The sequence below is a fragment of the Peromyscus eremicus genome, chromosome 6 (assembly GCF_949786415.1).
Source record: "Peromyscus eremicus chromosome 6, PerEre_H2_v1, whole genome shotgun sequence".
In the NCBI taxonomy this organism is placed as follows: domain Eukaryota; kingdom Metazoa; phylum Chordata; class Mammalia; order Rodentia; family Cricetidae; genus Peromyscus; species Peromyscus eremicus.
The window spans coordinates 89,011,149-89,038,535 of record NC_081421.1 but is presented as its reverse complement, the minus strand read 5'-3'; positions in this window follow the sequence as shown (position 1 = coordinate 89,038,535).

Below are 27,387 nucleotides of genomic sequence, written 5' to 3'. Positions count from 1 at the left end.
GGCTAAGTTTCTAGCAGCGGGCACCATTCCCCTTTGTTGGGTGCACCGTAAGTCCAATTAGACACTGTTGGTTACCAACACAGGTGAGCACCACGTATGCACTTTGTGGATCTCATGCCTTATTCATTGTCATTTAGTTCATAGTATTCCTGCTGTGTTGGACAGTTAACTGCTTCCCTCTCTTGACAGTTTGCACAGTACCCTCTAGTAACGTAGAAGCTAGACCACAGGAAGGAGGCCTTCAGGTCGACTTTCTCTAGTGCTCAAATGCTGAGCATACCATATTATAGTATGCTGTGGGATGTCCTGTATGTTGTAAATAGATGATTGATTGATAAATAAAATACTGATTGGCCAGTAGCCAGGCAGGAAGTATAAGATAGGAGGGACAAATGAGAGGAGAGGCTGAGAGGTGGAAGCTGGAGGAGAGGCCAGCCCACTCTCGAGGGAACAGCATGTAAAGGCAGCAGGTAAAGCCAGGGAACACATGGCGACATATAGATTAATGGAAATGGGCTGAGTTTAAGTGTAAGAGCTAGTCAATGGTAGGCCTGGGCTAATGGCCGAGCAGTTTAAATAATAAAAGTGTCTGTGTGTTTATTTTACAAGTGGGCTACGGGACTGCCCCAGCTTGGCGGGACGCAGAGAGAAACTCTCTAACTACAATAGCAGTTGGTTAGGATAGAGACCCAAATTTACTGCTTGAATTCACACATCCAGTGTTTTCCATGTAATTGATGTTTTTCACGAAAGCCACAAAATCAGCCATTATGTGTAAAGTTTGCATTAGGTTTTACAACAGCAAAAAAAAAAAAGAAAAAAAAAGAAAAGAAAAGATTCCACTAAAAATAGCTTCAGGGGAATATCTAGAGCTTAAATGAGACTTTGCATACTAATCTGGACCCTGAGAAAGAAGCTCAATTACTTGCCTCTTACCTTACCTTATATTTCTTCTTTTTAAATTGTCTAATACTGGACCTAGGTAGATGGGTCAGTCTCCACAAACATGAGACCTTGAGTTTGGATTCCCAAAACTCATATGAAAAATGTGGGTTGGGGATTTAGCTCAGTGGTAGAGCTCTTGCCTAGCAAGCACAAGGCCCTGGGTTCGGTCCTCAGCACCAGAAAATAAAAAATTTAAAAAAAAAAAAAAAGAAAAGAAAAGAAAAGAAAAATGCCAGGGTGATATAAATCTATAACCCCAGGCTTGGAGAGACAGTGGGAAGGAGACAAGCAGATCCCCAGAGCTCGTTGGCCAGCCAACCCAATCAAATCTCAGAGGTTCAGTGAGATACAATCTCAAAAAATAAAAGTGGAGAGCAATCCAGGAAAGACACCCAACCCCGATCTGGGTCCTGTGTAAGTATGAGCATATATGTGAGCACCTGCAAACACATATATGCACATGCACAGACTACATACACAACACACACAAAAATACAATAAAATGCTTAATGTTAATGATACTATGTTATATACACTATTTAAAGTAAATAATGTTAAGAATATAATATGATTTAAAGTACATAGTGTGTGCATGTGTGACTGACCCAGTTCAAAATAGAAGGCATCTACCCATCAATCACGTGTATTCTGTGAAACAGAATATCTTAAAATTTAAGCGCATATGAGCACCAAATGTACAGATGATACCAAAACCTAAAGCTGCTCTAGATTATGGAAATGAACCCCAACTCTGTGAATGAGTTCCTCCTTCGCATAGGAAAGCAGAGCAATATGTTTCGCTCAAGACAGCAGATGCCAGAGGCCAAAATAGCTACATTCCCACGGGAGATCTCCCTGTGGGATCAGCAGATGGTGAAAGCTTCCCCCAAAATGCAGCTTTTATGGTCCCTGAAAGGAAAGTAAGATCCAGGTAAGGGGAAAAGGTTACAAGATATTTCAGGTGATGGGAACTGTGTGGTCAAAATGATCAGGCATGGAAAGGCAAGAATAAGCAGAATACTTCCCCACTGAATAGCCTGTCCATTAGGCTGGAGAGAGGGAGTCAATGGAAAATGTAAAGGACAAATAACTAAGGCCAGAGCATCAATCTAAAATGCTTAACTGATAATAAGATCCTCAAGTTTTTAAAGGGGCAGCATTCCTAGAAGGAAAATTGTTTTACCACTGATAACATTTAGCATTGCCAGTACAGGCAATTAAGAAAGGTAGGTTGATTTCAGTCGATTATGGAAGTATTTCTAAAGTCTACAGAATACGAACCTCCATTGCCAGAGCACAAGGATGCAAGGAGGCCTGTTACCTTGACCTTGGTACCCACTCTTGGTTTAGGAAATGTTAGAGCAACTATTCTTGTGGAATAGGATTCCCAGGGCTGGGGGAATAGCTCAGTGAATGATGTGTTTGCTGCACAACCTGGAAGATAGGATGTTGAATACTCAGCATCCGTGCTACACAAAGCTGGGAGGTGGTGGGACAGGAGAAATAACTCAGCAGTTAAGAGCACCTACTGCTCCTGCGGAGGACCCAAGCTAAGTTCCCAGCACCCACATCAAGGGGCTTGCAATCACCCCTAATCCCAGTACCAGGGGATCTGTTGTCCCTTTCTGGCCCCTGTAGGTGCTACCACTCATATGCCCATGAATAGACAGACAAGCAGGCACACGCACATGCATGAACGCACCACACACACATGCATGAACGCACCACACACACATACACACAATTAAAAATAAAAAGTATAATATAATTTTTAAAAGCTAAGTGCGCACCTGTAATTCCAACAGTGGGTAAATGGAAACAGGTTTGCTGGTCAGTCAGTCTAGCTCAATCAGAGAGCACCAGGTTCAATGGGAGACACTTAGATAGATAGATAGATAGATACATACATACATACATACATACATACATACATACATACATACATACAAAAGGCCTATATATCTGTCTGTCTGCATGTCTTAGATAAGATTACTAATGCTTCGATAAAACATCATAACCAAAAGTGCACAATGGAAAAAAGAAAGCATCTTCAACAAATGGTGCTGGCAAAACTGGATATCAACATGTAGAAGGCTGCAAATAGATCCATATCTATCACCGTGCACAAAACTTAAGTCCAAGTGGATCAAGGACCTCAACATAAATCCAGCTACTCTGAACCTGCTAGAAGAGAAAGTAGGAAGTAGTCTTGAACACATTGGCATAGGAGACCACTTTCTAAATAGAACACCAGTAGCACAGACACTGAGAGAAACAATCAATCAATGGGACCTCTTGAAACTGAGAAGCTTTTGTAGGGCAAAGGATACGGTCAACAAAGCAAAGCGACAGCCTACAGAATGGGAAAAGATCTTCACCAATCCCACATCTGACAGAGGACTGATATCCAGAATATATAAGGAACTCAAGAAATTAGACATCAAAATGCCCAACAGTCCAATTAAGAAATGGGCTATAGAACTAAACAGAGAATTCTCAACAGAGGAAACTCAAATGGCTGAAAGACATATAAGGAATTGCTCAACATCCCTAATCATCAGGGAAATGCAAATCAAAACAACTCTGAGATACCACCTTACGCCTGTCAGAATGGCTAAGATCAAAAACACTGAAGACACCTTATGCTGGAGAGGATGTGGAGCTAGGGGAACTCTCCTCCACTGCTGGTGGGAATGCAAGCTTGTACAACCACTTTGGAAATCAATATGGCGATTTCTTAGAAAATTGGGAATCCATCTCCCCCAAGATCCAGCTATACCACTCTTGGGCATATACCCAAGGAATGCTCAACCACACCACAAGAGCACTTGTTCAGCTATGTTCATATCAGCGTTGTTTGTAATAGCCAGAACATGGAAACAACCTAGATGCCCTTCAACTGAAGAATGGATAAACAAATTGTGGTACATATACACAATGGAATACTACTCAGCAGAGAAAAACAATGACATCATGAGGTTTGCAGACAAATGGATGGATCTAGAAAAAATCATCCTGAGTGAGGTATCCCAGACTCAGAAAGACAAACATGGTATGTACTCACTCATAACAGGATACTAGATGTGGAACAAGGATGACTGGACTGCTACTCACATCACCAGGCAGGCTACCTGGAAAACAGGACCCCAAGAAAGACACAGGGATCGCCCAACGACAGAGAAATGGAATGAGATCTACATGAACAGCCTGGACAGGAGTGGGGGTAGTGAAGGGCGAGGGTCGAGGGAAAGAGAGCTTGGGTGAGTGGGAGATCCCAGCTGGATCAAAAACAGAGAGGGAGAACAAGGAATAGGAGACCATGGTAAATGAAGACCACATGAGAATAGGAAGAAACAAAGTGCTAGAGAGGCCCACAGAAATCCACAAAGATACCCCCACAACAGACTGCTGGCAATGGTCGAGCGACAATCCGAACTGACCTACTCTGGTGATGGGATGGCCAAACACCCTAATTGTCGTGCTAGAAACCTCATCCAACTACTGATGGACCTGGAGGCAGAGATCCATGACTAGGCCCTAGGTGGATCTCTGGGAGTCCAATTAGCGAGAATGAGGAGGGTTTATATGAGAGAGAATTGTTGAGACCAAGGTCGGATAAAGCACAGAGACAAATAGCCAAACAAACGGAAACACATGAAATATGAACCAATGGCTGAGGGGTCACCAACTGGATCAGGCCCTCTGAGTGGGTGAGACAGTTGATTGGCCTGATCTGTTTGGGAGGCATCCAGGCAGTGGGACCGGGTCCTGTGCTCATTGCATGAGTTGGCTGTTTGAAACCTGGGGCCTATGCAGGGTCCCTTGGCTCAGCATGGGAGGAGGGGACTGGACCTACCTGGACTGAGTCCACCAGGTTGATCTCAGTCTGTGGGGAAGGCTTTGCCCTGGAGGAGATTGGAATGGGGGGCGGGCTGGGGGGAAGGTGAGGGGGGCGGGAGGGGGGAGAACAAGGGAATCTGTGGCTGATATGTAGAACTGAATTGTATTGCAAAATAAAAATTAAAAAAAAAAAAAAAAAAAACATCATAACCAAAAAGCAAGCTTGGGAAGAAGGGGATTATTTGGTTTACACTCCCACATCACTACTCACCGCTGAAGGAAGTCAAGGCAGGACTTTAAACAGGGCAAGAACCTGGAGGCAGAAGCTGATGCAGAGGCCATTGAGGGGTACTGCTTACCAGTTTGCTCCTCATGGCTTACTCAACCTGCTTTCTTATAGAACCCAGGACCACCAGCACAGGCATGGCACCACCCACAAGGGGCTGTGCTCTCCCACATCAATCAATCACTCATTAAGGAAATAGCTTACAGGCTTGCCTATAATTTGATCTTATAGGGACATTTTCTTAATTGAGGATCCCTCCCGTCAAATGACATAAGCTTGTGTCAAGATGACATTAAACTATCCAGCATACTAATCTATCTGTCTGTCTGTCTGCCTGTCTGTCCTTATACTACCTGTTCCCTGGGCATGGGCTAAGTATATCAACATACATGATCTCTCTTCATCCTAAAACACTCCTGTAATTATTGCCACCCTCATTTTATAGATGAGGAAATGAGGCTTAAAGAAATTAATTGGCTTGCCCGAGTTCACACTGCCAGTGAGTGTGGAAACAAAGCCAAAAACAAGTATTTCTGGAATGAAACTGCATGTTCTTAACCAGTTTCCTTGGCGTTCTCATCAATAATTAGTAGTTTCGTGTTCTGAAGCTGCCGTTGGTCCTGGCTTTCCCTGGGCGTTCGATGCTGCCACCATCTGGTCTCCTGCATAAAGTTCAGGCTTTTCTTAAGCAGTCTCAGCCCGGTTGGAATTTGCTGTCCCTGAAAAGAGGCTGAAGCTTGTGGGGTCTCCATGTGCATGACCTAAAAATCTTAAATCTTTTCAGTATCCTCCCCGTTGTTCACATGCAGTGTGTGAGGGCCACTCAGAGAGTCGAATGGAAATTATCTCAATAACCAAATTGTGCGAGCTGGAGAGAAATTCAAAACCAATCCACCACTGTGTGAAAAAACACTGCTGAGGTGGGTATGTCAATCCTGGATTCAGAGAGCAGAGGGAGTTTGGTGCACATTCCCCTCTGTTGACGAGGGGAAGCTAGAATTAGTGAGGACGGAGCAACTGAGAAGGAAAAGCATGCTCTAAGGTCAAGGGAAGACATTCAACGAGTCAGGAAGGAACCAGCAGAGATTTAGTCCTTAGTAAAGTAGTAGAGATTAAGTCCTGCATTCACTTGCTGAAGGCTGATGGTCACAATCTTGTGAAAAATAAAGCATGTTCACAAGAGTAGCAATAATAGATCCTTTGCCAACGCCTCGCTGACTTCCACTTTCTTCTGCTGATCTTCACCTATCAAGCCCCAGAGTGTGTGAAGCATGGTTTCCCCTGTGTAGGAGGTAAAGGCTAGACAAAGGCATGTTTTATCTCTATGGCAAAGTGAGGCAATATCTGATGTAAAATAAGCAAAGGTTGGGAGTTAGAAGCTCTACATCCTGGTCTGACCTCTCTACCCTCCGTGTTTTCGTGAGCCTCGAAGCCTGTCTGTAGTGGGTAGCCATTCCAGCTTTGATCTGGAAGTTCCAACCCCCATTGAGACTTCGGCAACTGTCACACCTACAAGGCGGGGCCAAGGGAGGCACCTGGAGACCCAAGATCTGAATGGGCCAGCGCTCTCTCTCTCTGTTCTGGGACCCTGGACGGTGGAGGTGGGCCAAGCAGAGCTCCAGAGAACACCGCTAGACTGCGATACACCTTCCCCAGACCCTGCGACCTACCTATCCCTTAATTTGTAAGTTACGCCATTAAATAAATCTCCTTTTAACTACGTGGAGTGGCCTTAATAATTTCACCAATATCTGTCAGCCTCTTAGAGCCATGCAGTTCACACACCTTGAATCCCTTGTTTGAGTGCAGAACTTGAACATACATTGAGATTCTTAGAATAATGACGATGGAGGGGTGGTACCAGACAGCAGGTGTTCAATGCCTGCCTAGCTTCCACGTACTATATGTGTTACTTCAAATCTGTTGTTTCCGTTCAATTAGGAAGTACAAGGCCAACCTGAGCTGCAGAGTGAGACCCTGTTTCTAAACAAACAATGAAAAAACCACCAAATCCTTTGTCTCGTTTAATTAACTTTCACAAGAATGCTATAAAGTAGAGATGTAGCCCTCTCCTAACACTACATGACAAATACCATTCTAAATGTTGTAACCCATTAATCCTTGTGGACATTCTAAGAAGGTAGGAACTGTCACTGTCCCTGAGAAGCTGAATAGCATCCAAAATCAAACAGCAGTGTGGAGCTGTCAGACCTGGTTCCAGAAACTATTACCCAACACCACATTCTAACACCTACTCAATACATGAGTACCCCTCACACTGTCTATGCATAAGTGCACATGTGTGCACACACAATATTTTTCTGTTTCTTACTCAACAGTGGATCACAGGAGTAGACTCGGAGTTCATAGGATGAGGCACATCAAATGCTCAGCATCCATTGTAACACTCCCCTTCTATCTACCTGACAAGGAGTCAAGTTTAACACAAGATGACGATGACACTGACTCCTGTGAAGCTTCCCCTATCAGGGTCTGGAACTCATCAAGCCCTTAGAAGACAGGAGATTGGTCTTGGAGTTTCTATAGTGACACCTGTTAATGTTCCAACTAACCAGTGTTATACCAGAAGAAATCATGACAGGCTGAGTAGTTTACACTATGGAAATGTGTTTTCTCATAATCCCAGAGGTCAGAAGTCTGAGGTCTCTGTGTTGGTAAGATTGGTTTCTTCTCCTCGGGTTTCCCCTGCCTGGTAGATTGCCATCTTCTCCATGTTTTCTTGGGATCTTTCTTCTGCATGTCTCCATCATATTCTTTTTTTTAACTTTCTTCTTTTATTATTAAAAAATTTTCTATTCACTTTACATACCAACCACAGACTCCCCCCTCTTCCCTCTCCCCACCCCCAGAGGCTTCCCCCCAACCTACCCCCTCCCCACATTTCCCAAGTCAAGGTCCACCATGGGGAGTCATCAAAGCCTGGCACACTCAGATGAGGCAGGTCCAAGCCCCTCCCCCCAGCACCAAGGCTGTGCAAGGTGTCACACCCTAGGCACTGGGCTCCAAAAAGCCCACTTATGCACCAAGGATGGATTCCGATCCCCATGCCTGGGGGCCCCCCAAACAGTTCAAGCTGAACAACCGTCTCCCGTATCCAGAGGGCCTAGTCTAGTCCTATGGAGGCTCCACAGCTATTAGTCCACAGTTCATGGGTTTCTACTAGTGTGGCTGGTCATCTCTGAATGTTTTCCCATCATGACATAAAGAAATGGGAGGTTCGAGCTGGAACAGGGACAGAATGGGAGAGCAAGGAAAAAGATACCATGATAAATGAAGACATCATGGGAACAGGAAGAGGCAGGGTACTGGGGAAGTTCTCAGGAATCCACAAGGATGACCCCACCTTGGACTACTGGCAGTGGGCGAGAGGGTGCCTGGACTGGTCTACTCTGGTGACCGGACTAGTGAATACCCTGTCATCATAGAGCCTTCATCCAGTGACTGATGGAAGCAGATGCAGAGATCCACAACCAGGCACCAGGCTGAGCTCCGGGAATCCAATCAATGAGAGCGAGGAGGAATTCTGTGGGCGGGGGACTTCAAAATCCATCACATTCTTTTAGGAATACTCATGTCAAACTGCCCATAATGCCAGTTCCAGGGGATCCATCGCCCTCTTCTGGCCTCTGCAGGCATCAGGCACTCACACCGCGCTCTTTCACATAAGCAAGCAAAACACTCTTACACATAAAATAAAAATAAATAAGTCTTTAAAAATACTTGACCCTATGATTTATAGTTTGGATACATCTGTTGGTTGGGATTATAGGAAGTTTTGTTCAAAGCAAGATGATTCTAATTACTTTGTTTCTTCTTGTAATCACATGCATGATTACTCCCACATTAAAAATAAGATTTCTCAGGCAAGGAACATTATTATTTTGTCTAGAATATCCTAACAACATGCTGAGAAGATCCACGTATCAATATATTCAAACATGTGGAATGAATTCCTGTTTTTCAAAATAAATAAGACTTACTCAGTAATCAGGTTTTTTAATTAATTCAATACTCATGCATATAATTACCAATTTTATACATTTAGCACAAGTAAAACTCTACAGAAAATTGGTATCAAGTAGCAATTATAAGTCTAGTATATTTATATTTTATAAGTTTTCATGCAGAATACTCAAAAAATAATAAACAGTTCACCGAAAAGTAAACTTTACCCTAAGAATTCGAACAAGAGAACAGAGATACTCGTTTTCTAGAGCTGAAGACAAGCCTAGCTGTGCATTTCAGAGTTTGTTTTCTTCCTTTCCACAGCATCCTAGAAATAATAAGCACCTGAGTAAACACGGGATGACTTGCTCACTCTCAGAGATAATCCCAATATCTTCAAGCACAGTGAGCTAATACTGCAGCATAATTACTAAGTAGTGTCTTGTCTAAAATGCTCTGTCATGTCATGGGTTTGCCCCACTCCCTTTAGTGAGAAAAACTGAAGCTAAAGACAAAAGTCATCCTATTCAAAGAATACTAGCTCAAAATCATCTCTTGTTAGTGTCTGCTTTGTGTGGAGTGAGGTGAGGTCAAGCACACTCCAAGCCAACGTTTCCTAGAGCAAAGAGTCTTCCACCCATGCTAAAAATCAAGGGATTCAAACTGGGCAACATCAATCCTGCATCTCTAAGAGAAAATAATTATTGGCCCTGAAAAAGAACAGAACTAGTAAAAGGTTCTTTGGGCTTAGAACCAAATAAATACTGTATAGACAAAGGGTTCCGAAAGAAGAGTCTACAACCACATTCCCACTCTCCTAAGAAGAAGCTAATTGTGAATTACTAAAAATGTTATTTAAATGTTTTAGGTTCCCTTTTAAGGATCAATTAAGAGAGAAACATGTAAAAGAAAAGATACATACAAAGTATTGTATCTCTTGAAATGCAAAGGTCTTATATGCCCACCAATGTGTTTGTTATGCCCCTAAATTACATTCATTATGATTATAGCTGAGCCTCAATTATACAAGAGAAAACAAATCATTCAAATACTTCATCCCAAACAGTAATTCTTTCAGCAAGTTACAAATGATTGTTATCAAAGTGAAAAAGCACATTTTTTATGTGGAGAATTATATCATGTTATTTCATAAGCACTGGCAAAGTGTTTACTCTGCATTGAAGGCTGCCCCTGTGTCATGGTTATTGACCATTTGGGACTGAGTACTGGTGGTGGTTATTATTCACTGTATTAGGCTAATTCAGATTTTTCAGTTTCCTGTATTCCACAATGCAACTTTAATCATCTAGAAATGCCCCAGACACTTTTCACCTCTCCTTGAAGCTCTGCGCTGCATCACTTGAGATCCTCCGACATTTCATCTTAATGGGTAGTGTGATAATACTTTAAGAACACTGCATTTAAGTTCTGCATAATGAATCATTATAGACAATAAGTTATAGGCTTTAAAACACTTGTTAAATACAGAGACTTCTTTTACAAAAGAAGGTGTCTTAGTTCGCTTTTTTGTTACTAGGATAAAAATACCATGATCAAAACAAACTGGGAAGGAAAGTGTTAATTTAGCTTACAAGTGGCAGTCCATCATGCAGAGAAGCCAGGAAAGCAATAGGAAGCAGGAACCAGGAGCAGAAAATACCAAGGAACTCTACTTACTGGCTAGCTTTCGTGACTTGCTCAGCTTGCTTTTTCATACAACACAAAGTCACCTAGCCAGGGGTGGGACTGCCCACAGTTGGCTGGACCCTCTGGCATCAATCATTAATCAGGAAAATGCCCCCACAGATCTGAACAGAGGCCAATCTTCTGAGGGCAATTACGCAATTGAGGTTCCCTCTTTCCAAGGGACTCCAATTTGTGTCAAGTTGACAAAAAGGAAAAGATAACTAAATAAGCAGCAAAGAGGCGGGCTTTTAGGTTCTCTTTCAGATAAACGGAGCTCCCATCCCCCCATCTGAAACACGGGACTCAGAACGTGGCCACTAGTACTTTCTAAATTAGGGATTGACATGAACATAGTTCATTTTTTACTCTCTCTCTAGATCTTAAACATATTTCCCTTCAGCTGTAGAAATAGCTTTGAGCTGTACCGTAACCAATCCATTTCTCCTGCTTTATAAAAAAGCAAAAATCAACAAGTTTCTGCTTGCTAACTCAGTAACTCCGTATGTTTTCAGAATGAGCTGTTGCCACAACCATGGCGGCGGACAACACAGTGAACTGACTTCCAAGAAGCTGATATTTGAAAATCAGGGAATAAAGAGCGCCTTGAAACATTGCTTCCAGCCACCAGGAGAGTCACCCGAGTGCCTGTCCTGTCACCTGCTAACACCAAGAGTATGAACTGCACCCACAAAAGAAACCTTTGCCCCATGGTGGTCTACTGATGAAAGGATCCTTATCTCTTCAATTTTTGAGGGAGTTTTCCCCCTCCACGCAGAGACAATACGAAGGTTGGAATGAACTAGACCATTTGTCTTCACTAGATCGGCCAGTTTTCTAAAGTGACACTTCTGTATTGACCTTGTTCTCTCTTCTGTTTGTGCTCTCACATCTGGATCCAGCCACCACCCCGAGAGTTCTGAGACACTGTTTATCTTGCAAATTCAATGGATTTTTCTTGTCTTCCTTGCCTCACCCCCCCAACCCCCCACCCTCTACCCCCATTCTGGTTCCACAGCCATTCCTCAGTCAGTGGTTAGCATATGTACTACCTGGTTGGTGTGCAAAACTGTTTCACCATCACAGAAATCTGTAGAGAGCAGTGTTTGTGAACTAGACTCTAAGCCAGGCATGGTAGTGCATGCCTTTAATCCCTGTACTGGGAGGGCAGAAAGGCAGGTTTGAGTTTGAGACCAGCCCAGTCTACAGGGTGAGTTCCAGGACATTGGGAGCTATAGAGATAGACCCTGACTCAAACAAAGGAGAAGGAGGGAGAGGAGAAGGGGGAGGAAGAGGAAGGGCAGGAGGTGGAGGAGGAAAAGGAGAGGAAGGAGGAGAGGAAGGAGGGGAAGGAAGGGGAGGAGAGGGAGGAGGAAAAAGAGGAGGAGATCTCTTGAAGCTCCTGGACTTAACTCAGGCATCCCCATGGTGATCCAAATGTTTATGCTCCTCAAAATTCACACATTCAAAGCCTACCTCCAAGGTGATAATACTAAAAAACAGAGTTGTCAGGAGATGAGTAGGTCACGAGACCCCTATCCCCATGAATGAGTGTTTCCCTTAGAAAAGAGATTTGGGAGGAGCTCCTTGCCGACTCTGGCGTATGAAGACACTGCCACAAAGTACCTTCTGTAAAGCAGGGAGTCCCAACTAGACACTACATCTACTGGAACCTTGACCTCGGGCTTCTCCCTCTCTAAAAATGTGATGAGTGGATTTTGGTCGTTTATAAATCACTCAGTATATGGTATTTTGTTATAGTAAATAGATAAGAATAAAACAGCCACTTATTATAGTCATATACTTCATTTCTGAGTTTCCTTTTCTTTTACCTGTTAATGTTAGTTATAATAATGTTACCATTTCTAGGCTTGTGTGCCAAGACTCAAGTGGTGCTTAAAAGACATTTATTGAGGACTGGCAAGATGGATCAACAGGAAAAGACACTTGTCACCAAGCTTAAGTACCTGGGTCCCACATAGAGGAAGAAGAGAACCAATCAAGCCCCCAAAATTGCCTACACACACACACACACACACACACACACACACACACTTATAATTTTAAAAAAATTAAGAGATTTATCAAGGGACTAGAGAGCTGGATTAGCAGTTAAGAGCACTTGCTACTCTTCTGGAGGACCCAAGTTCAGTTCCCGACACCCACATCGGGGAAACTCAGAAGCTACTGTAACTCTAGTGGCTGCAATCCCCTCTTGTGACCTCTGCATGCACGACTATGCACAGTGCCCCTCGTCCTCATACACATATGATTATTTTAAAAGACATTTGTCAAATTCACAGCACAGCCTTTTCAGTAAATGTTACTATTACTTCTAATTTCAGTGGCCTTTGATAGGCAGAATGGGCCTACATTAGAGAGCTTGACCCAAGTGTAACCAAGGGACAATTGAATTTTAATGTGCTTGAATAAAATGACAAATTGGAGGCACTGAAAAAAATCTTTGCCTTCTGGGAAAAGGCAGGCTACACCCTCTAGGATAAATAAGCCCTAGATTTGGTAAAAATAAATAAATAAATAAATAAATAAAAATAAATTAAAAAATTAACTATCAGACCAGAGTGACACCCATTCATTTATCTATTTATTGTCTATAGTGAATTTTGTGTTGTAACAGCAGCACCCCAGAGTGACACCCACTTATTTGTTTATTGTCTACAGCTAATTTTGTGTCTCAACAGTAATACTTAGCAACTGTGAAAGAAAGAGACCACATGGCCTGTAAGGCCTGACATACTTTGAGAAAAAGTCTGCTGGTCCTTAATCTAGTCCAATCCCTTCATTTTCTTGATGAGAAAATTAAACACAATCATTTACTTCAGAAAACGGCGAAGGGAATTTCCTAATAAATCATCTTTGCTTATGTACAGAAAACTCATCTGCAAGGTGACTATTTACTGATATAAATAAAACCTGCCTCATTAGCTGGTTTTGTTCTTTCCCTGGCACAGACGCGGTTCCTGGGAGCCCCCGTAGAACATGGAGTTTTATTCTGACACTGTGAATCTAGTACTCACTGCAGGAAGGAAAGCAATTCCCATTAGGACGGGCAAAATCTGAGGTGAGAAAAGAGATAGTGTGTGCTCAAGCCAAGAGTGCAGTTTTATTTAATTCACAGAGAGATGCTGGTTTCTCATTTCAACAGCATGAGTACATCAAAGGTGGCAGAACCACTGTCATGCTGAGATAGGGTCTGCTGCGGGTATCGCTCTATGTAAATAAAGCACTGATTGGCCAGTGACCAGGCAGGAAGTATAGGCGGGACAAGGAGAGAGGAGAATTGAGGAAGGAGGAAGGAAAGGGGGACCGGCTGGAGCCACTGCCAAGACAAGGAAGATGTAAAGTACCGGTAAGCCACAAGCCACGTGGCAAAGTAAAGATTAATAGAAATGGGCTGAATATAAGAGTGAGAGCTAGCCGGGCGGTGGTGGCGCACGCCTTTAATCCCAGCACTCGGGAGGCAGAGCCAGGTGGATCTCTGTGAGTTCGAGGCCAGCCTGGGCTACCAAGTGAGTTCCAGGAAAAGGCGCAAAGCTGCACAGAGAAACCCTGTCTCGGAAAAAAAAAAAAAAAAAGAGTGAGAGCTAGACAATGATAGGCCTGAGCTAATGGCCAAGCAGTTTAAATAATGTAAGAGTCTGTGTGTTTATTTTATAAGTGGGCTCTGGGACTGGCGGGACTTGGTGGTGGGAGCTGGAGAAAAATTCTCCAGCTACAAGGGTCTAAGGAACCAAAAGTACTCTCTCTCTCTCTCTCTCTCTCTCTCTCTCTCTCTCTCTCCTGTGATGGCTTACTTAGCTATTTCTTGGAAGGAGCAATAGGACTTTAGAGAAGTTAGAAGGCTGTCATTTCTCAGTGACTCCTTGCAAAGGTTAATTGCAGTCAATAAGACTAAACAAGACCAGGAAGAGGGTGGGCCCGGCATTTTAATCAGAGGCCTGGGAGGGTTATCAGTGGATTTTGCACAAAGAGAAGCACTTCAGGGTAGAAGCTTTGATTTGCGCTGATTAGTTTCACATTCTTTCCTAATACAGCACGAATACTGAAAAGAGATGCCGTCCCTCGGGCTGTTGACAGTGAAGTTAAACCTTCTAGAACAGTGGGTTAGTTCCCTCTTCCAGCAGTGAGATGGAGCAGACAGAGGGAAGGAAAATGTCATTTCCCTCACAGGAAAACCAGCTCTGTTTGATTTGATGTCACAAAGAATGCCATTAATTCAATACTGCATAAATTGTGCAAAATGTTTGGAGGATGCACAACCAACCTTTGTGCTGTCAGAAAATTCCGTATTATCGGCAGAGTGTGGCTCATCCTTCACTGAGGGCCGGTCATTCAGGACAGCCCGTGGAGCTGTTTAAAATGGGTTTCCCATCCTTGTATCTGGCATGGTGAGCCAGCACGGCTGGGTGTCTCACCCAGGCGTGTACATTTTCAACAAGCTTCCTACAGAAGTTTCATATGTATTCAAATTGAGGGCTGTGGGTTCATGGAAGAGGGGATTGGCACTGTGTTTAAGCTCTGACACTGTCAACCTGTGACACTCAGTGTTTTACTTGAAATGAGTGCAATATACTCTATCTTGCCAGACAACATTACTAAGTTTTGAGAATTAAGAAGGGAAAGCCTGAGGTGTCATGTCAGAGAAAGGGACAATGACCTGGAAGGTTAGTGCAGTGAGCTAAAACGGCTATGCTTAGACGCAGAGAGATGCAGGTAGACCCATTGTTTGAGAACAGTTCCTTTTCAAAAGACATATTCAAGGATATGGATTTTAATTTCTGTAAAATATTACCCCTACCTTGCCCCCTATACATTGGATAGGATAGATTAGCATTTCACATGAGAATGAAGAAACATCTCAGAAACAACTAATTTCCCAACAATTCACGCTAGTCCTCCCAGCCCGATATAATCCTCACAATTAACATGTCTCTGGGGCAAAGCTTGAGCTACCCTAGATGAGAAACCATCTAAACATCTGAATGTTGCTACAAACTAAACTAATGAATATTTGATTCTTGCCAGCTGCTCCATAATCCTCCTCCTGCCTAAAAGCCTTGAGATTACAAAGTCCAATTTGGCTCTCTCTGAAGCTTTGCGCCCACATACACAACAGCCAAATCCCTCTGGTGTTTTACTAACGACCACAACAACAACAACAACAAAAAGACTGTCAAGGCAGCTGTAATTGAAGTCACTTCTAAACGATAAATCCAGAAGTTCATTAATTCTTTCCTGCAAGAACGTGCAGTTCAAGATTGCCCTTGCTCTGCCGCCCCCTTACGGCTGCCGTAGGTCAGGTCCAAACTGACCTCAGGAGTGGAGGAAGTCACGGAAGGATTGGGGGTTGAAGAGACTGGGAGGCATCTAAGGCAGATAAGACATATTTCATTCACTAGCACACAGACCAATAGGCTGGCAGATAGTGGCAGGTACCCAGGCACACACCAGCACACACAGGCCACAGGCAAGAAGACACACACACACACACACACACACACACACACACACACACCAGCAAACAGGAATCACAGAGGTAGGCACACCCGTCCACAGGCAGACATACACAGGCAGGCTGGCAAAGTAAAAAGCTCTGATCTCTGACCTCAAGACCACAGTTAGACCTAAACAAAGGTGGTGACAGATGACATCCTCACTTACTTTTGGGTTCCCCAGACATCTGGTGTCAGCCATTTCATGCTGATTCCTAGTCTCCCACCCCCACCCCTGCCCAGTAGGCAGAGTTTTTTGTCCCGTCAGTCAATTCCCAAATATCCACACAGAGACTTATTATTAATTATAAATACTCCACCAATAGCTTAGGCTTATTTTTAGCTAGCTCTTATAACTTAGATTAACCCATTCCTATTAATCTACACGCTGCCCCGAGGTCCATTTACCTCATGTATGTACTTCCCATGCAGCTTACTCTGCATCTCATGACATCTCCTGGTGACTTCTCAGACTCTGCCCTTCTTCTTCCCAGTGTCCTCCTAGTCTGGCTCTTCTACCCAATCTCTTCCTATCCAGCTATAGACCAATTAGCTCTTTATTAACCAATGAGAGTAATACATATTTACAGTGTACGAAGATTGTTCCACAGCATTTCCCCCGGATGTCCAGTGTTAGCCATTTTGGTCTAGGATGAATCAGTGTCAGCACCGTGTTGTGTAAACCTGACTGGCCATTATGGCCATCTGTTTTCTTTTTTTTTTTATTTTACAATATAATTTAGTTCTACATATCAGCCACAGATTCCCTTGTTCTCCCCCCTCCCACCCCCCTCCCCTTTACCCCCAGCCCACCTCCCATTCCCACTTCCTCCATAGCTCCATTCACCAAGAAACTAGGGAACCACCAAAATTAAAGTAGGTGTTTTGGGAAAAAATATTCAAATTCAGTGTAAGAAAATGTTAGATTAAATGATAAACCTGAACCCATCAGTAATAATAAAATGTTTGATTATGTAACTGATTAAGGAATTTGAATGTATCCCCTAATTTAATCCTCATGGTAATTTTCCGAAAGGGATAGGATCATGTTCACTTTCATATGAGGAAAATGAAAATGAGCTTTCTTACTTTCTATAAGGCTCTGTGGAGAAAATATGGAATCATAGTTGCCTAATTACTTAAGCACATACTTACGAATAAAAACAGGCAAGGTGTCTAAACACAAACACTACACATAACAAAGGAAGCGAAGCACAAGCTATAATTCTTAAATTGAGTTACAAATGTGAAGCATCCGGAAGTCAGTTCTTCCTCATCTCATATCCCACAAAGAGACTAGTTCATGCAGGCACAGCCCAACATTCTTCACGTTTGTTCTAGGTAAAACGTGGCTGTCCTGTCTTCTGTTCCCAAAGGGTCTAGACAGAGGGAGGAAACAGCCCACTTGAACATAAAGAATTGGGTCTTTGCAGCTGCAGTGAAGATGGGTGTTTTCACTACCCCACTGGCTTGTGCAGCCACACATTTTTCAGTCTACGGAGACCTTGAAGCTTTTTCAGACAGGCTGTGGAGTCAACTTGATAGAGAAAACCAGGTCATTTTTTCATAGATCGTAAATAACTACCTTTGAGTTCTTTTTTCTTTTTTATTTATTCTTCTCTCATATATTACATCCTGACTAAAGTTTCCTCTCCCTCCTCTCCTCCCAGTCCCCACACACCTTCCCTCTCCTCCAGATCCACTCCTCCTCTGTTTCCCTTCAGAAAAGAGCAGTCCTCCCATGTATATCAACCAAACATGGCATAACAAGTTCCAATAAGACTAGGCACATACCCTCATATCAAGGCTGGACAAGGCAACCCAGTAGGAGGAAAGGGGTCCCAAGAGCAGGCAAAAAAAGTCAGAGATACTCTCACTCTCACTGTTAGGAGTCCCACAGGAACACCAAGCTACACAACCACAGCACATATGCAGAGGACCTACATCAGACTCATGCAGTCTCTCTGATTGTCAGTTCAGTCTCTGTGAGCCCCTATGAGCCCTGCTTAGTTGATTATATGAGCTGTGTTGTCTTGGTGTCCTTGACCCTCTGGCTCCTACAATCCTCCCTGGCCCTCTTCTGTAGGATTCCCCAAGCTCTGCCTAATGTTTGGCTGTGGGTCTCTGCATCTGTTCGCATCAGTTGCTGAATGAGGCCTCTCAAATGACAATTGTTCTAGGCTCTGATCTATGAGAGTAGCAGAATATCATTAGGAATCAATTCATTGACTTTTTTTGTTAGTAGTGTTTGGTTCTATTCTAGGTTTCTGGGCTATCCAGCTCTGGTTCCTGGCCCTGCAGGTAGTATCAGGCATGGTCTCCTTCTCATGACACGGATCTCAAGTTCAACCAGTCATTGGATGGCCACTCCCACAGTTCTGCACCACCTCTACCCCAGCACATCTTGTAGGCAGGACAAATTGTGGGCTGAAGGTTTCATAGCTGGGTTGGCATCCCAATCCCTCACTGGAAGCCTTGTCTGGTTACAGAAGATGGCCAAAGTTATTATCTCAAGGTTATCATGAAGGGTTTTTCTTTTCTTTTTTATCAAGGTCTTTATTCCTAATCAAAAACCATCTCGTTGAAAGGGGCACACATTAATCCTCTAGATTTCATAACATGGTCTTCACCGACTCCTTTTCCTAATAACTTATTTTAATAGCTCAGAAAAAAGATAGTAGAATGCAAGAACATGTGCCAAGAAAGGAAAACTTTCTACAAAACAATATCTACAAAGGAATTTGGACTCCTGAGAAATAGCTTCAGAGTTAGCATATGTCAATACTAAAGTATGTGGATATCTGTGTTGGCATTGCTTATTTAAGAACATACTAATTAACATCAGTAGAGTAATATCACATTTTACACGGTGATTTCCAATCTCAGGATAGATGAGTCCACTAGGAAGGATTTTAATCTCCATGTGACTTAAGTGCATACCAAACCAATTACTCTGGAAATGAGGGCCAAAGCAGCAAAGAAATTTAAATCTCCAACTGATCTCAATATGCAGTCATGCTTGCAAATCACTGACTGAAGTTCTTTGGGATTCAGTTGTCTTCTGTAAAACGGAAGCATCAGTGATGTGGTGACTGAGCATCTTCCAGCCCAAACTCTTCAAATCCACCGCCAAATTCCTTTGGACAATGTTCTCCTTCCTGTGCTCATAAGACAATGAGAAAAATCCAGTGAGTTCTCTTTTGGCTTCAGTTCTGAGATTCTGATGAATACACATGATCTCCAAAGTTTACAGTTACCCAAGATGTTGGCCATCTCTATTTGCTCAGTCATTCATCAAGGCGAAGGGGGGGGCGGGGGGGCGGGGGGGGGGGTGGGAGGGCCGCAGGCTATTAGCTGTCCAAAGAAAAAGATAAGTCTAACATGAAATATAAGAACAAAGATGTTAGAAATGGAAAGAACCCTTTTTTTAACCACAGGAAACACCTGCTTATTGATACCTCCCTGTTGGGGAAATTATGTCTGAACATTTCCTAATTACAGATTCGTATCCCGTATATGTTAGGTAACAATTTCCATGATTCATTACTCACTTGCAAAAGATGTTGTAGCTTCTTGCTTTTGCCCTGACAGTGTTCCATTCTCTTCCTTTCTCTCTCCCCTAGAACAGATGTCTAATGAGATATACCAGAATCTCGGCTACATGAGCTTTTAGAGGAGGCTCCGGGAAGAGGAAAATCTAGAGTGGGGCTCACCTGCACAGCACACTCACTTGCCGTGAGCCTCTCTGTCTACATAGTGCCTCTTCCCACAGCTCTTCCCACCTCACAGATGTGCTACCAAAGGACTCTAGAATACATATGACACTTCAAGGTACTGTGAAGCAAGAGCCCATGTAAATACAGAATGTTTGTCCTACCAAGAGACAGCATCTTGGAAGACGCCAAACCACCCACGGAAGTCAACTGGCTTGGAATCTGAAGCAAAAAGTCTCTGTACAGCAAAAGTGATGTGACACCATCAGCACCTCCCACCTCCACCCCCTGGATCTTCAGTACAGTCCACTTATATCCTCCTGAAAAACAGCTCAAGATCCAGACCTTTCCACCCTTGTGGATAACTCTGACCCACCAGCAAGACTTTCTGTTGTTGCCTTTACTGCCCTGCCTCCTGCTTGCTCTGTCACAACCCATCAGGACTGGGAGGAGTGCCATAAAAGGCTGTCTGTGGGACATAACATGGCTTCTGCACTCACAGACTCACTGTAGCTGTAGTTATCTGCATGAGGTCAAGCCAGCTAAAACTCCAGCGCAGATGGAGTAGATAATCCCCAGGTCCTACCCTTACTAAGGAGCTATTGGCGGTGAATAGTCGCTGGGGAAGGGAGAATCCTTCTTTATTGAGAATGTGGCCACTGGTAGGATTCCCATTCTCCAATGAATGACTCCCCACCTAAACACATAGGTAGCACTAACTGGACTTAGTGGGTTATAACTTTTTTTGTTTTTACTCTTCATAAAGACATGAAGTTGGGAGGAGGGTATGTTGAAGAGGGTCTGGGAGAAGCTGAATGGGGAAATGGGGAGTAAATACCATATTTTGTGTATAGATCTGAGAAATTTTCAAGAATATATTTTAAAATTTTAAGACAGGTACAACCCATCATTCACGTTCTGGTTTAATTAGTCACAGCTACCATTATTCAGCATGTACCACGTACCAGAAGCTGACCTGAACAATTTGGTTTGTTTTTCTTGTTTTTCACCTAATTCTTTGTTTTACATATTTATTTATTTAAGGTTAGACCCATAGGAAAAACATCAGAGCTCTAGGGGTGAAATAACAACCAAGACCACAAGACCAGATTATCCAAAACTTTTCATGGTACAAAGTGAATGCTTTTACCCATACTATAATTGCTTGTTCTTTTTACTTTTTCAAAAGAAGACTTTATTAACTATTATTTTGTACATCAGAAGTACTTTTTTATTAGTATTATAGCCAGTGTACAAGTCTTTTATTTTTATCTGTTTAACTTCAAATTTTTATACGAGATGTTTTAAGCATATTCTCTCCCCTCCCCCACCTACCTACCAACCCAACTCTCTCTCTCTCTCTCTCTCTCTCTCTCTCTCTCTCTCTCTCTCTCTCTCTCTCTCTCTCTCTCTCTCAACAACAACAACAACGAAATGAAAATTAAAAAATGAAACTAAAAGCACACACAAATGCACGAGGGTACACACACACACACACACACACACACACACACACACACACACTCCAGTCCCTTTAGTGTTGGCCAATTACTCCTGGGCTTAGGATCTGCCCTGGAGTGTGGCTGACATACCCAGTGAGACTCCATTCAAGAAAACGGCGTTTCCCTTCCTGGCAGGTATCAATTGCAAGCAGGTCTGTAGACTTTCTTTTGGCCACTCCTCCCTGTAGGGATGTCTCCCCACTCACAACCAACTCTCTTCCAGGTTGATTTGTTCGTTTGTTTCCCCTTGTTTGCGCTCCTGTTTTTGGGGACGGGGTCTCACTTTATATCCCAGGCTGGCATAGAACTGGCAGTGATCCCTCTGCCTCAGGCTTTGAAGTGCTGAGATGACAGTAGTGAGCTACACAAGTAGCTTCCATGTTTTTCACCTGTTCGCATCCTCCTGATTATTTTTTTTCTACATTAGTGTTCAAAGTTACGTCAAGCCTGAAGCAATCCATCCACCTTCTGGAGGCGCCCTCAGACCCTGCTCTTGTTTTTCCGTCAGAGGTAGATGGTTTTTGCTACTCTGTCATCACCCACCACAATCACAGTGGTTAACTCAGTCACTAAATCCTTCCCACTTGTTAGAGCCCAAATGCAGGAGTTAAGTGACCAGGGTGGGAGGTTAAGAGGGCCCCTGCAGGTGCAATCAGAGACAAAGTTCACTACCTCTGGGGCGTCTTAGGTTATGACAGCAAGGTTGATAAGAGCTATTAAACAGAGCATTTGTTTTTTCAGAACGAATAGAATATTTGAGAAAATACTGATTAAACAGCATTCCATATGTTCACCAACCATCGAATTTTCCAAACTGCTTCTAATAATTACTCTGTCTTCTTTGTGTAGAATGTTTTTCCAATATGTCGGAGCACAGGGCAGAATGAAGTATACAGTGAGTTAACTGGATGCGAATTTTAAGTGTAGTGGCCATTTGGTCAGTCCATGCAAAGCAGTGAGTTAAGAAAAAAATTTTACAAATTCAGAAAGACAAACCTGGGAAACTGAAACCTTGAGGAGTTTGATAGTTCCTTAAAATGAAACAGGAAGTTATGCAAATGGTACTTACAGGTAAAATGAAATAAATCTGATCGTAAGAGATTAAAAGTTGTCACAGAGCTATGACCCCTCCCCCCACAACTGTCTGTATCCATCACAGCTCAGCCTTTTCAACTATAAGAGGAGCGGAGGCCATGTCTGTGGCATCCTATGTGGCATTACACCAATGCCCCGCGCTTCCTCTAACTCCAAAGCTCCTGGAACCGTAAGACTAAGGGAAGACACCGAGGAGTTGAGCATCATATCTGCTCACTCACACACAAACTCACCCAAAGCCTCAACTTAGGAACCTGAAGTCACCGTACGCTGAGGAAGGCTGGGGTGTGAGACCTGCCTCACTATTGTCTGCCATTTCTGTGTGGGGCAGTATAAAACATAGCCTTATGGTTTGCTTCCCTTGAAGTAGAGCAGGCTAGCACCTACTTCCTTTCTTTTCTTTGATTGGTCTTATGTGAGAATAACTCTTCAACTCGGCCAGAGAATCAAAATGTCTTATACAACGAATGCATTCATGAAGCACGTGGAACCTTTCTTCTGCCCACAACTCTTACCTAGAATTTTAGTTGATGTTTCCTATTTCTATCTCATGCCTGTGAAACGAATTATAACTGTAGGTTCCCCCCACTTCCTGGCCTCTCTCTAGCTACAGAACGTCTTGCCATACTACCTCACAGACAAGTTCCTTAGACGAGCATCAGATGACCCATGTACAAGTTTCAGCTCTACCTCTCATTGCTCCTGGGACCTTGACTAAATTAACCATCTTTCTGGACCTTGACACCTTTACCTGCTGAAAGAAAAAAAGCTCCTGCTTACTCTCAGCATTGGAGGCTCCATGAGAAAGAGTGTACAAAGCTTTGTAACTCACTCGTCTGCACAGGCTGAGTCAAGCCATTTGAAGTTCCTTGTAGTCCTATGAGTCTATAACTACTGCCCAGGCTTTCATTTCTTTTCCTCCAGCCTTTTTCTCTAGTATACATACAGGTGTTTTATAGAGAGAGATTTAGGTCTTAAATATAGCTATTTTATTACAATGTTATGCACTGGGAATTCAATCTGTATATATTTAACAAAATATACAATTTCATAATTCTGTGTTCTACAATTATATATAATGGTACATGTCTACACTATGACATTTATGTATATATCTGTAGATAAATCAAAATCCTTTTAAAATGCGATTAATAACACCTGGTGTAATAACTCTATTATCTGATTATACACACATGTATGCAATTTGAGGTTGTTAGAAATTATTTCCCCACAGTGCATAAGGACAATACTAGAAAGTGTGGTATGTAATAATTCTATTGCAAGAGCAGGCTGAAATTTGTTTAACCATTTCCTGTTTTTAATCTATAGAAACAGTTGTTTGGCAGGTTTTTATTTTCTTTTGTTATTAATGATGATGATACTTGGTTTATTTGCTGTAACAAATAAAATGGTAAAAAAAAAAGCTATGTTTATAAAGGAGATTTCTAGCATTGAAATGACTGGATCAAAGGGCATAGGGCTTACTAAGTCCTTCACAAAGTGAGTTTTCAGTTTCTGTTTTTGAAGTATTGTATCATTTAGAAAATTTACAAATAACATTTTATGGTAGCCTTTTGAAATGACTACTCATTTTAATCATTATTGGTTTTTATGCACCAACAAATAACATTTCTTTTTCTTATACTCATGATTACCAGAGAAATTGAAGATTTGTTCTGCTTATTGCTCTTAATTATTCCCTCTTTGAATTATTTCTTCTCATCCTTGTTCCATTTCAGCATTTTCCTTATTGATTAGTGCTATGTATCACTTGAGTATCTCTTTTATATAAAAATGGTTCAAATTTTTCATCTGCTTCTTAATATTACTTATGAATTTTAATACTGTGCTTTAAGTTTTTGAAACTCAAACTTGCTAGGCAATTTCTTCCATTATCCTTTCTGTAACTAAGTAAGGGGATTCTGCTGTATGCCTACATCAGTTCTCAATCCAGAATGATGTCAGGGCAGTGGTCCTGATGATTGACATTCTTCTCAGAAGCCCATTTGAAATAATTGGCCAGGGGACTGTTAAGTTTGGTTGGTGCAGGGGTTAGCCCTGACCCAGGCACAACTCTATGAATAGGCAAGATGGCGATCTACTATAGTGTGGGATCTAGCCAACAATGAAGACATGAAATTCTAACACTTGGAAGGCAGGTCATCATTAGTGCATCATGTGACTGAGGGGGTTGGAATCAAGTGAGTGACATCCGGGAGAGAATGGTGATAAGTATAAGATCATGCCAGAAACAATGTTGCTGATAGGAACTGACTTGTACATACCCAAGATGTAAAAGCTATACTGAGAAATGTGAGTATAAAAGGGGTTCAATTGGCCTCTCAATTCTAGGATTCGCTTTGTTCTCTGACTGGATTCATCTGCATGCTGAGTAGAGGTAAACCTCTTACTTGTCTTACCTTTAAATTCTACACCCTGGCTTCCTACACATCATGAAAGCTAATTATAGCTATTAATATTCATACTTGATGCCAGTCAAGGTCTTGACCCTATTCTAAGCCTATTTTATTCACTGTAGCTTTCAATATTTGAGCTTTAGAAACCGTATTTTTCTCCATGGCTGAAGTTCAAGAAACTGAGATAAAGAAAGATTAAGTAACTGACCCGAGGTGAAATCAGCATTTTCAAACCAGAGAGTCTGGCTCTAGAGCTGGCATCTTTACCATATTCTAAAATACCTGCATTTATCAATAAAAAATTTGAGAACAAATGTTAGCTTTAATATATATGTTTATACATGTGGAATCATATAAATGATTTCTTAGTCTATCTATTTGTACTTATTCTGATTGATGGAGGAAGGTTAGAAATTATGTAAAATACGATTCAATTATTTAGGTTCCTGAGGTCTCTGGTTTTTCCCACCATCTGATGCTTCAAGAAAGAATATGAGAGGAAAATACAAAAATGACATGTTGGATGCAGTCTGAAGTTAGTTATATATGGGATCAGTTTAAGAGAGACACAGACTGGATGTGCAGTCAAAGATCAGTGGCCTCCAGGAGATAGGGGAGACTGCAGAGCAGAGAATAGATTCCAGATATAAAATACTTGAGCCATCTTCCAATAAACCTTCCCAGGCAAATGAGCATGATGAGTATCCATAAACTCTTTTCTCTGGAAAGACTTGGGTTTATCATGGCTGCAGCTTCAGGAGTAGAGGTGGCCAGGTGGCTGCTTGAGGTTCCACACAGTGAACTAGAGAGCCTGATCCACTACCAGCAAATTGTTTCTCACCTTCTTCCCTCCACTCCACCTTCTGGGGGCAATGGCATCTTTAGGGGACCCTGAGAATATTGGAATAATGGTCAACTCATAAGAGAGCTAACTGTATTGGGTTGTTTTTTTTTTTTAGTCTCTGTGTGATGGGAAAGTATAGAACTTATCTGAAGTCTTGGCTTGATAGTCTGTGAGGCTGGACCTTCTCAGCTAGCAACTTTGAAGTTGTTCTGGATGTAGAATTTCGAGGAAATTGCAACAGAGGCATCCTGAGAGGCTGGATCAGCTGGACTGCTTGTCTTTATTGGTGTCTGGTTCTTTTTTTCTGAAAACACATAAACTTTTAAAGGTAACATTATATTTATATTTATATGTATATGTATTAACACAAGTATGGAATGTGTGGTGTGTACAAGTCAGCTAAAGATTATTTTTTGTTTTATATTTGAGCAAGTAAAAGACATCTGTCAACTTCATAAGTCTATTGGGACTGTATAACCAAACTTCTATCCAAGCCATATAGAAGGATGGCATGTAATAATAAGTCATGAGGATTCTGTAGTCAACAAGATTTATCATGTTTCATCCAGTCTCAAAGCTGTTCCCATAATAAAGGGATCAGCATATAAGTCACCTGTCCTGTAGTCTTTCTTGGTTTCTTTTTTCATGTCTGTAGTCAAGATTTTCAGGTCTCCCCCAATCAAATCTGGTCTTCATTAATTTTGAAAAGAATCATAATTTTTGTTTCCTGTGGAAACAAAAGCATAACCTCTCCCCCAGTGCAACATATTTTTTTTACTTTCATTCTGAAGTAAAGACATTCTTAAAGTATATAGGTTGGTTTAATTTAGCAGTTTCCATAATTCAATGTCCCTCAGCAGCTATTGTTATTTGTATATTAGCATTTAAAATATTCAAAGTCAACAAAGCATCATACAGGGGTCCCAATGCCCTGTGTATTTCCCATCCTTACATGGCTTATTCTTTTTATATTACTTTACTCTTTCTTAAAAGACTTTATTATTTTTAAACTATTTATTTTCTTTTTCTTTATTTACCATCTAAGTACATTTTTAAACACACTATAACCTGTTCAGAGGTTTTTCTCAGTCTGGACCTGGCCTTTTTCCCCCATATCTGCAGCCTCCTCTGACTATGTGAGCCAAATCTTACACAGGCTATTTCTGTGCCACTCTGCTTAGCACATGGCATGCTGGAGGCTGGCTCCACCCCCATCAGTTCCATGAGAACTTAGTCTCATGTCAGCATTACCAGCCTGGAGTTGCATTTACCCTCCTCAGCTCTGGGAATTTGCTGTGTCTGCCTGAAGCAGGAGTTTATACTCAGTACTCAGTTGCACAGCTCTTAAAAGAGCCATGCCTCTGTACGCTGAGCCTACCTGAGAGACAGCGTCTCAGGACCTATGTGGATATTTAAGGCTCCACATTGGATGTCAAATGCAATGAGTTTTTTTCTGTCTCATCAGCCAGCTGCCAAATAATGACATGGAGACTTATTAATCATGTAAGCTCGATCTATAGCTTAGGCTTGTTTCTAACTAGCTCTTATAACTTAAATTAACCAATTTATATTAATCTGTGTTC